At 32.4% G+C, this 12,422-nt stretch overlaps 1 long non-coding RNA gene across 2 annotated transcripts in view; it reads right to left on the reverse strand.

The window, feature by feature from the left end:
- Positions 1-12,422, reverse strand: part of LOC118199411 (uncharacterized) — an 808,537-nt gene that overhangs the window by 364,505 nt on the left and 431,610 nt on the right. Inside the window, exons 4-5 of one of the 2 annotated variants that reach the window (XR_015044441.1) lie at positions 3,886-4,149; positions 3,474-3,787 (exon numbers count right to left, since the gene is read on the reverse strand). The exons of the other annotated variant lie outside the window; for it this stretch is intronic. This is a non-coding gene — a long non-coding RNA (uncharacterized LOC118199411). Of the gene's footprint in view, positions 1-3,473; positions 3,788-3,885; positions 4,150-12,422 lie in introns of those variants that run through there. 2 annotated transcript variants of the gene reach the window in all.

Here is a 12,422-nt window from a genome sequence, read left to right on the forward strand (position 1 = left end):
CTGATGATTACAGCAGAACTGTGTCTTCAAAAATCTAACTGTATATGAAGTATAAAACTAAACCTTATGAACTCAAATTGGCATTCGTTTGTAGCAGCAATATCAGTTAACGCGGGAAAAAAAGTACACTTTAAAATATATAATAACTAGATTCGTGTGCATTTTACACTTGTGAACATTTTTACATCTTTTTATTTAAGAATGTTTTGTTAAAAACTTCACATAGAACCATCAAGCAATTTTCTGTGTATCCTCGAGTTTCAAATTATAGGTACAGGTTGAAGCAAGACTGGTATTTGTACCCGTCTGGGCGGCTCTAAATTTCAAGTTACGTCATTTGTCTGTTCAAAGGTTTATATATGATAATACAAAATTATAAACTAAAACTTTAAAGCCTTATTTTACATATTATAGGTGACCAAGTGAATAACACCGAATACTGGTAATATGACTGTGGTTCGAATTACGACAAATGGGCTTGCAGCACGGGAGTTTTTGTGCTTTATGTATAATATCAATGTGAGCCAGTTTTCCTTAAGATGTCCTTAATGAAGGTATGCTTTTCCTTTAGCAGAGAGTTCTCGTGTGGTTTAAGTTTTGATTCAGCAGACAACTTATTCATTAATTTGAGATCAGATGCAGAAATTAAAAAATGACCATTCATCGCCAAGGTAAGTAACAAAATTATTTTTCTTCAGTAATTAAGAAACCTACCATTCAAAGATATAAAACGTATTATTAAGAAAATTACGGTTTAAATATTCTTTATCAGTTGCCGAGTGAGTAAATATGCTCAAGGGTGCTAATCCAACATAGACTCAAATTCCGGCGAAAGGGTAGCTGCAGAGAATGTTTTCAGCTTTCCTTGCGTGTAATATGAATACGAGCTAATTTCTCTTAAAAAAAACTCCCACGAAGACATTCATTCCATGTCAAATAGCTACCACGTGCTTTGTATTAATTAAGTCAACCTCTTAAACAGAATTTATTACAATAACTTTTCCAAATCCAACCAGAAATAAAGTTTTAATAAAAATTTCCATTTTGTTTTATAACTCAAAGATTACTTTGCACTACAAATTGAAAAACATGGGTAATCGTTTAATGCTCTTCATGCATTTATTAGTTTCTTCATAGGTTTCAAAATGTTAAAACCGTTAATAGCCTTAAGATTAATGTGAAAGAGCATCCAGAATCAGATTTCTTGTAAGATACAGAGAAGATGTAAAATTTGCCACGTCATTAAACTCAGTAAGCCATTCTGTGTTAAACGCAACTTGTTGCACTTAATAATTTCTTACGACTTTCATTTGAATCGTTAGAGCAAAATGGTAAATTAGAGCAGAGCAGAAATGTAAGTGATCCACTGGGAAACAAGCCCAAGAGTTAATCGTGCAATTAATTCAGTTCCAAATGGTTGGGCCATAATCGGTTTAACGTTTCCGATTATCATTTCAATTACGACCATCATAAATGTAAATCGGATAACAAGTCGGTTACCTCCATTACATAATAATACGGAATCCCAATTCTTGCGTGTAGAAAAGTCTCGCGTTCATAAATAATTTCTCTTCGCCAGGGTTACAGTCAGTACTAAAAACGGACGCCAGGATGTCGCCAACGGGTGACAGCTTCGCCAAGAAAAATGGCTGTTTATGCTTTGAGTCGAAGATAAACAGGATGAACACTGCATCGGATTTTGGAACCCTTGTCATATATATAAGCCCTGTTTAGCATTTTCCCTTTCGAAAGGGGTTTAGAAATTAAGAACGGAGATTTCTGTGATTGTTATTGGATGGACCGTTGTGTTGGAAGGATGGGGAAGTCGCTCCATTTGCTGTATCATTTTTAAGATCTTGTATTTAAGACATGTTTTTAAGGTACAAACTCTGTGAAAAATAAAATGCTTGAAATATTTCAACATTTAATTCTATTTGCATTGGAAAATGGAAATTTTATTTCGCTATATGACACATTCCTCATTAATTCTTAGCAATTTGATATTTAAAAAGCTTATATTTCCCAATTTTTATTCATATAGGATCTTTTCAGTAATAAAAACCGTAATTCATATAATTCAATAAGCTTTAAAAATCTTGATATTATATATATATATATATATAATTTGCGCAGCGAGACTTTCGGATTGGACCTATTCTCGTAGTTTCCAAAATTCTTGATCATTTGTGGCCCACCAAGTGCATTAAGTGGATCAAATCGCCGACCACTAGTAATTCGATCCAGGTTTAATTATCGTTGAATGGGCTGGCTGTGCGAGATCTTTCGCAGTTTTTCCCTTGCGTGGCATGAATGCGAGCCAGTTTCCCTTAAGAATTCCTCCACAAAAGCATCTCTTCTCATAGGTAGATACCCCCATGTATTTTCCCTGAATCAATTAACCAAATCTTGCGTTTTTTTGTGAATCTTAGAAAGCTGAATATTCCCCTCCCCCCCCACACACACAATATTCTTATCAAATAATGAATCGATCATGAGAACTGTAACGGTGCTGTTAACGTAGACCATGGCATTTTCTTTTTCGTTCCGATTTTCGAGATTTTGATTTATTATGTATATATACATATATATGAATCCACTGATTCTCGTGCAAACAGCTTTCAATAATTTCCAGTGTTATTAAATGGATTATGAAGTTACATATATCTCTTATAAATTTTAGGACAAGTTGGCTTGGTTGAATCTGTCTTTAAAGTTCTGAGTTTTCGTAAGTTGTAGTTCCTACACGAAAATAATGAAGTTTTAACTTTTACTCTGAAAATCCACTAATAATTTCGCCCCACATATATTTTATTCACAAAAAAGGAAGAAAAATCTATTAATTTAGGTTCGAATTTATTTGAATTTTTATTAATGCTTGTGATGAATTATTTTTAGGAAAAAATTATTTATTTTTAAATATTGACTTGATTCGAAATTATTAACTAATAAATTTTGCTATCTATCTTCTTTCCCTCTCCTTTTCACCGCCCCTTTCATCTTGAAAGCACAGGTGTTTGTTCAAAATTTACCCTTTCTGCAAACTCAATGATACATACTCTCCCTGAAGAACTTTGAGAAAATTTCTCCGTGGGTGCCCATATGTATGCACGTGATTGCATGTCACTAAATATGTTAATAAATACGCTCTCGTAAAGCAAAACCAATATTTTGTGATTTTTTTAAAAATCATTGACAGTCATAAAAGTTTTATTTTAATAGCAAACGTTAATCATATATTTTCTAATCAGAAAAGAAGAGAAAATCTATTTTCATTAATAAGAAAATAAGCAAATTTCTTCCTCTTTCTAAAACCGGATTTAAACAATAAAAAATCTGTAATAGTTTATTACTATTAACATATTTCTATACGGTAAGATCACGTGGATCTCTCCATAAAAAGCTAAGCATGATTCGTATTCTAGGCGAACTTTTCGTATGTGTAATGCATCACTAATTTTTCATGCATATGCTTTCGAATTCTGTATATTTTATTAAAATCACTATACATTATGATTATTATCTAAACACATAAATTTAAATTTGTATTTATTTACAACGCTGTTCAGCCGATTCAGCTATCTATTCAACAAGCAGTAGCTTTAGACACAACCTGAGAAATATTTTCCCTTAAAAAGAAGTTCTCATTTACATAGAACGCTGATGAAGACGCCAACTTTTGACAGAAGTTAAATATTAGTATCTTTATGGCCGCACCCAGTATTTCACTGAAGACATCAAAAATTCAACTAAACTGCCACAAGGCAACGAACATGAATTTGGATCCTCCCTGAAAAAAAAGCAAAAAGGAAAAAGAATCAGTAAAAAGTGTGAAAAACTAGCCAAAAATATGATTAATGGAAAGAATACATTTACCAGCTCCAGTACCTCTCGACCCTTTGGAGCTGCCCCAACCGGGGTCTTCCCTTTAGGGACCTCCCCGTTTCTGTGTGCCTCGAATCTGATTAAAGCAGAAGCTGGTTCGCCTCACAACGGAATTCACGGCTGGTCAGACGTCAGTCGAAAACTGACCTGAAGACTAATCTATGTAGAGCAAGTCAAATCTAAAGGTAGAGGATAACTGAGTACCAAGGGAACATTGCCTTATTGCATGGCTTTCATCTTCAAACGCAGAAGCCACGATGAGTTTTCCTAAAATAAAACGAAACCTTAAAAAGAACAAAGGAGGCGTGTTTATTTATTTATTTTTGTGTTAATAAAACAAACAACAAAATTTATACAGAACTTCATGTTTTATGACATCTTAATTATTTAAATAAAGTTATAAATATATTTGTAGGGTTCACTCTCTGTAATTTAAAGTCCTTAAACCTTGCTTAGACCAACTAGCGAGTTATCGTCCCTCTCTGAAATTACAATAGAGTCCTAAGGAGGTTTTAAACAACCTTTTTATTAAAAACTTGAACTTAACAACTGCAAAACTTGCACATACAAATGAAAGTTCCGCCACTGGAAACAGGAAGTGGAATTTACAATGGAAACATGAAGTAAAATTTGCAATGGAAACATGAAGTAAAATTTGCAATGGAAACATGAAGTGGAATTACGCCACCACAAATGGAAATGGAATTTCCAATTTAAAATAGATCGTTGGATGAGACTACAATATATATGGCCTATTAAAGCGCTGGTTCAAATTCTGCGTGAGTTATTTAACATGGGCTAGTAAAATGGCTAATGCGGACTAAACAGCTGAACAGAGGTGGGTGACAGAAATATCACTGCGAGCTTCGCTGTTGAAAGCTCTAAGACTTTTCGGAATTTAATCAAACTTTAGATACTTAAATAGCTCAATTCATTTGCATCCTGATGAGATCTAACGAAAAGGAGAAATGATAGTAAATATCCAAATAAGTTAATTAACCTAAATTCTGCCCATTTTTAAAAATTATTTTTAAATAACTATATATTAAAATTATTTTAAGTTCTAATAAAGTAAGCATCAGAAAAATGAGATGAATTTATATGTGATGTATGTTTTAGGCGCATTGTTTTGGGATATAAATGTATTTTTCATTTGGAGAGGAGCTCACCAGCGGCCGAGCGGTAAAGTCGCTGAACACAGGTAGTTCAGTCTGAGGTTCGAATCCCGCAAACGGGCTGGCTGCATGGGTGTTTTCGCGGTTTTACCCATGTGTAGCGTGTATACGAGCCAGCTTCCCTTAGAAAGTCCTCCACGAAAGCATCCCTTCCCTTAGCCCTAGTGTGCTTTGTCATAATTAAATACACTACACCACCATTTGGAGAGGGAAATGTTGCTCACCCTTTCATAGGCTTCATCTAGACAAAATATTTCAGTACTGAAAACAAACATTGATTATTTTCTCGCAAGTTCAGAATATCAATACTAAATAAACACGCAAAATTTGTAATTTTATCATATCATTGTTTATTGATCTTTAATAGAAAAAATAATCATAAATATTATTTCTTGATCATAAATTTTTCTTTCTAATCTTATAAAGCCTCTGATGTTGAAATTATGGATGCAAAACACCCTGAACACTGTCCATCTTCAGAGCGAAATTTTTGATCAGATACCAATTACATGCTGGGGAGATGATTAAGACTTGCAAACTAACTGAGTATTTCGAAATATATGTGATCTTAATTGAATTATTAATCTGTTCTAATATCTTTTGCTTCTCGTAGCGTATTTTGAAATTTTTATTTATACTTCGGTGTGCTCTGAAATTCCGTTTATGACGTTTTAAATTTCTTCTGTGTTTGTGGTATCTGGTTCGAAATATTAGTGAATAATCTTATACTAACAACTACCTCTAGAAATAAAATTATATAAGTAATAAAAACAAAGTCGTAAACGAATAAAGAATACTTTTATTTTTAGCCAAAAGGGGCGTTAACCCTTGTCTCGAAACGGCTGTTTCACTTTTCAAATTGTTGCCACCAAATAGTATCGCCCTTCTAATGAATGAATGTATGTATAAATGCGTGTACCTACATGAATGTATGAATGTTTGTGAAAAAGCAACTATACTTAGAGCCATCAAATTTTGAATAATGTAGTCTTCCATCTGAATATAGGCACCTGGAAGTCCGAATCTTAAATTTTGAATTTGGTTTTTTTCTATTTCATAATTTTTAAATTTTAACTAATTTTTGATTAAAAAGCTCAACGATTTCAAAGGGAGCAGTGGCAACACACTGCACGGAATAAAATACTTTTATCTCCAGCGCACGAGACTGTCTATGGCAAATTCTAAAGATATGCCATTTTTATATATCTTTAGCTCAAAGGGGCGTTATTTCAAATGTTCTGGAAACGTGCATGCTTCTGTAAATGACAAAAACGCGCCTTTGGACGTAATATAAATTCTGAAAGCTTTTAGATTTTTATTTACCTTGTAAGGTATTTCTCCCACTTTCCTAGTGTGCCTTCGTGGTATAGTGGTTCTGCACGCTGGGCCGGTATTTCAGAGGTCCGTGGCTCGATTCCCGTCGAAGGCGATTGTTAATTTTTCATCTCTCCGGCTTCCAAAAATCCTAATGTCTCTCTACAGTGGCGCCGGAACTAAAAGGGTGTTGGATGAGGATTCGCCACACCCAGGATTTCGCGATTGGGTCCCCTAAAATCCCCAGTCGCCCTTTAAAAGGGGGTATATATAAGCTATTTCTCCTGCCTTCCTAGCGTCCCTTCGTGATGTAGTGGTTCTGCACACTGGACCGGTATTCGAGAGGTCCGTGGTTCGATTCCCGGCGAAGGCGTTTGTTAATTTTTCAATCTCTCTTGCTTCCAAAAATACCTAACGTCTCTACAACCAATTTTTTACCTTGTTCCTTTGTTTATAATTATATATTTATTTATCATTATTATTACTCTTTCTACTTTTTTTCCTTGAAGAAGACTCAAGTCATTCTAATTAATTCTCTCTGAAGAAAGAATAACATTTCTTGTTTCTAAGCTAACACATTTTAATAAAATTTTCTGTCGTGTAAGCTCATTCAGTTACTTTTAAACCGTATGGATGATAAAATTTCGACAAACGGATGCTCTCTTTCTATTACTGTACAGGTTTCCAAGAAGCAAATTATTATCCTAAACAGTTGATTAGAGAATATAGTAAACTATGATTCATTTGAAACTAAGTTTAAATATTGCTTATTAATTGTGTCTAATTCACGTAATCCAACCAAATCTAATGCGTGAAGTTAAGCAATAGGAATAAGCAACTTGGAAAATTTCGGGAAGATAGCATAACAGTAGAAACTAAATGCATTGTTTTCCATATTTACTATTGTTAGTCTCTAAATGATAAAAATCTAAAGATAAAAATAATATATTCGCCCCCCCCCAAAAAAAAATAAGAAGAACAGTGTTTTTTAATTCTTAAGCAAATTTTACAGGACATTAATGAAGTCTCGAAACGTTTAGGGGAAGTTTGCTCCCCTTTTCTTTAGTAAGAGTAAAATTTTGATTACATAATTTTACTGTTCTATACCTGAATTGCATTTTCTCTAAAGTTGACGAAGTTCTATAATCTGTATTATTCTGAATTACCCTTCGAGAAAATAAGCATTTAAAGTGATAAACCAGACATTTTTATTTAAAGAGATTTCAAGTAGAAAATGTTGGTATTCGAAATATTAGTTTCCATAAAACTCATATGTGTCTTAACTTAATCATATCTCATTATGAAATTTAATTCATTCCTCGCAGCAGCAGAAAGCTCTCTTGATTAACTGTCTAATTAAGCATATTGATGAAGTTGTAAGTGAGGAATGCGCATGATTGCAATGAGTATCTGTAAGAGATATTAGCATAAATGTGCATAATCTGATCCTTTACTTGGATTGTAGGAGATCAAAGCTTCCTTAATCTGTAATAATAAAGCTAATATTTTTAATGCTCACGACTTTTGTTTTAATATATGTATACTTAATTAATGAATTTTAAGCTCAATATATATAATAACACGATCATTTGTACTTTCCTGTACGAAATAAAGGAAATACTGCACTCGTGAAAATTTTTGGTTGTCAGACTTTAACGAAACCGTTCTCGAATCCAATCTTGACTATATTTTAACGTAATTCTACATACGGACAGAATAAAGTATTCTTTATCCCAAAACGAATTGTAAAATGAATTCAAAATGGATTTTTTGCGACGTCTATACGTATGCAGGCGTGTATGTATGTATCTCACATAATTCAAAAATGAACGCTGAAAGCTGAAATTGTATAAGGGACTGCTATAACATTACTAGTAGTGCACCTTCCATTTTTTATTGTAAAAGACAGTAGCAAAAGTATGCATGTATATATAGATATGCATGTATATGTGTGTGTTTACCAACTTCCTTACTCGTTTATATTTTCGCAATCCTCGATTGTAAAGCAATATTTTAAATGACGAAAATATTCATGTTTTGGCAGTGTAAAATTAAAAAAAAAATTAATTTGGAAAAATAGCGAAATCGAACTTTTCATGTAGTCTTCTGGTTCCTATCCGTATATTTGGGAAAATTTTATATTCATTATGGAAAAAAAAAAAAAAAAAAAAAAAAAAAAATGATAAGAAGTTTGACTACTTTTCTACTACAAAAGTTGACCGGGATATTTAATTTCCAAATTTGCAGTTTTTGATGTCATTTCAGTTTACCTTGCGGTTAATTAAGTTAGACGAATTCGAGAAAATAAGTTTAAATGAAGTGCAGCAAAAAATGTGTATTATTTAATAGACCGTACAAGGTAGTCATGAGATGTCCACACAAGACGATTTAGTTAAGCTAAAAGCGCTGAACTTTCAGATCTCACATTACTCCAATGTGAACACTTGCACTTACATTTTAGGACTCTAATTAAGAGCTTACGAGGCCCATTTTCGGTCAATAAGTTACGAATACGAGGCCTACGACTGACCACGCAAGCTGTTAGTAAACTTAAAAAAAAATGGAAATATGTATATATGTAAGATAAAAATATGTAAATCAAAATGATAATTTAAACTAACGGGTAAACTCCTTAATTCTCCATCTCGGTTCTAAAAATCGTAATAACTTGTCTCCATTGCGTCATTTCTAGATCATTCTATGGCCTGCGCAGTTCTGATGACGTAATAATTGTAAACTGAAACTTTTTAACACAAACCAAAAGTTTTCTCTTCGTGTGCTTCCATCTTGCATAATTACGCACTTCAGCTTCGATCTCTACATTGCTAAACTTCACTGTTTTGCTTGCTGGCCACAGACGTCAACTGGAAAATAAAAATGGAATTAAAACCGCCTCGACTGCCAAGTTCTTTAGATATTACGAAGTCAACATATTAGCATACTAAGCAATCAGAATTCTTCAATATGGTACTTTATAATTATACATGGTAAGTTTCATTGAGTATAATTTCAAACTTTTAGACAATCCTTATATAATCTGCCGTTTAATACAGTAAATCGGAAAGAAAAAAAATTGGATTAATAAGAAGAAATAAATTCTTAATCTAACGTTTTCCTTTAAAAAAAAATGAGAAAATCAGAGGAAGACATAGCATTTAACATAGCATTTATAATTTATGACATAACAGAAGATTTTTGCATTAGGCCTAATAGTCTTTGCAAACAAGACTTTCTAGCAACTGAGGAAGGGGTATTCATAAATAAATAAATAAACTATAAACTAAGTATTAGGGAAATCTGTACGGAAGGGAAAAAGATACTGTGAAGTATATCTTCGGAAACACGATTCAAACGGAAATCAAGGGATACCCAATCAAGAGCGGAAACTTCATCTTTTACTTAAATCACACAAGAGGAATTTTTTATTATTTTATTTATTTAGGGAACAGCTTATTTAATAATTTTTATCATTCTTATTTAAAAAGAGGGCAAAGGCATTCTTTTATAATCTATGAAATTTCAAAACTTCATAACAGATACATTTTTGGATATTGAAATTTTAAAATAACAAATTTAAACGGTCGGGAAAAAAATCAAACTATTTTTGAAAAATGGCCCAAAATTAGGAAAACATGTTAAAAATTCGATAGAAATTCACTTAAAGTATGTTTCTCTGCTCTATCCGATGGCGAAAATTTTAAAATTCTGTGACTTTAGCTTGTTTATTAAGTAAAGGCATGTGCGAAGATTCTATAACAAATCATTTCAACGTTTGATTTTAAAAAACCTAAACAGAATTTTGAAAAATATCACATTTCCATAAATGAAAACGAAAGATTAGCAGGAACGAAGTTTAAATTTATTTGATGACTCAAGGTTCAAACAGCATAAATTGTTTATATTGTTCTAACAGTGTTCACACTTTATCACTTTTATATTATATTCTAGCATTCCATGGTTCAGCATTTCTGAAATTCAATATTGGTAAATACTTTCAAATTTCTCTTAATTCTGTGATTTGGGATTCCAAAATATCTCTTAAAAAAGTGGTAAATAATAAAATCTTGTAATATTATGATAATGCTCTGAAATATATTGTCGAGAACTTTTCTACGTAATAATTGAAGATCCAATATAATAAGCGAATCATGTAAAGTTTCTGAGCATTATAGAAAAAATTAATACTATTTAATAAGGTTTCAAAAATTATTAGTAGTTAAAATTGGCGATTACAATATTAAACAACGAATTTTTATTTAATGTAAGAAACGATGACAAAAATGATTTTTGTAAGCTCAAAGATCATTGTAAAACAATAATTGTCATTGATCGTGTCTTTAAATATATGAAAATTTTACAATAAATGTATCAAAACTTTCTCGTTATTTCTATAAAAAATATTTTAAATGTAAAAGCACAGTATTCGAAAGCAGATAAAAAGAATGAACAATTTTGCATATCAATATAAAATAGGATGTATTGCAAGTATTGCCTTACTCATAAAAACGTAAAGAAATTAATAAATAAGGAAGCCGCCTAACTGGTATAGTGGTTCGCGACTCTGACTGCCGTTACGAAGGGCGTGAGCTCGAATCCCGCCGAAGGCATGGATGTTTGTAAACGTATAGTGTCTGTGCGCCATGGAGGCACTCTAAATATGCTGCGAGTCGGAAGTCCTCTCGAGATGTTGGTGGTGGAGGAAGAGGGGTGTGAGACTATCGGACCTCTCCATCCAGAGTGCTCTTCTTCAAAGTTTAGGGCGAAGAGCGAAATCATACTCTAATCTATATGAAGCCCAAGGTTCTTGCCAACGACCAATGGAATATTGCCTCTTTGCCATGATGAATTTCGTGGGTTTGCTCTGATATCAGAGAAGCGATATTAGTTACAACAACAACAATAAATAAGGAATGTAGTCAGTAAACAGCATATGTAGTTAACCGTAATTCGTAAATATTTAGATTGATTTCATGTTGCAGTACGGTTTATTATTTTATCTAGCTATTTATTGTTTTGATGGTTTTAAGGTGATAATTTTAAGGTTTATTTTCGGCCAAATCTAATTTTGACTTGATGTATAGTAAATACATCAAGTCAAAATTATTTGACTGATGTATGAGAGAGTAAATAAGTATTTATTTCTTATGCAAAATTACAGACTTTTCTATTCAGAGTACAACAAATTTTAAAAAATCAGTAAAAATTTTAATTTTATTAAATTTTAATTTTATTAAATTTTAATTTTTTTAAAAATCAGTAATAATTGTTTTTCAGTAAAAAAAAAAAAAAAAAATCATGAAAAAATGCACTTATGCAACTCCATAAGTATGGTTAGCGGTTCAAAGAAGAATGTAGCTAAATTAAGAAAGGAAGAAGGGAAATCTTAGCGACAGTTTCTAAAGATAAGAAGATTAATTTTAAATAGCAGGTGTTTTAAAAAAGAATCTTTTGCCATAAGATTAAAATAAAAATAAAACAGCCGAAGGCTGTTGCGACAGAAACACCATTGTTTCGTCTTTCCTAACGATTTTACCACTTCAGAATCCGTCAACCGGGAAAAGAATGATAAGTTTCTGAAATTCGCAGAAGAATTACAATTTAGTTTCCAGCTTCAGATACATTGGTGAACCCATTCCTCAATTCCCGTATGGGAATAGTACTTGAACGACGCATGCAGTAGGCTACTCTGTTTTCGATCACATGATGTGACACCTTCTTCTTTTAGCTACCACATGTCGACGTTCGCCACTTTCTATACCATATTGATGGTTTCCCTGACAACTGAGATTACTACCGTGTGTGAAGCTTTTCCACAGTCTTCAGCTTCTCTTTTACTGACTGATACCTATACAAAAAGCAAAAGTTCATGTTTGAAGTTTTTATTATTATATAAAGGGCAGAAGTATATGTCCGAAGATATTTTATAAAACCATCACGTATTTGGACTCTCATTCGTATTAACGTACTTAATAAAGTACAGAAGAATAAATCATAATGGAATAATTGTAGTTAATGAGCATTTAAAAGAAGTGTGCATGAAAGATATATTTG

This window comes from Stegodyphus dumicola, chromosome 12, assembly GCF_044657685.1.
Source record: "Stegodyphus dumicola isolate Sdum_Otavi_A_Nest chromosome 12, ASM4465768v1".
Classification (NCBI taxonomy): Eukaryota; Metazoa; Arthropoda; class Arachnida; order Araneae; family Eresidae; genus Stegodyphus; species Stegodyphus dumicola.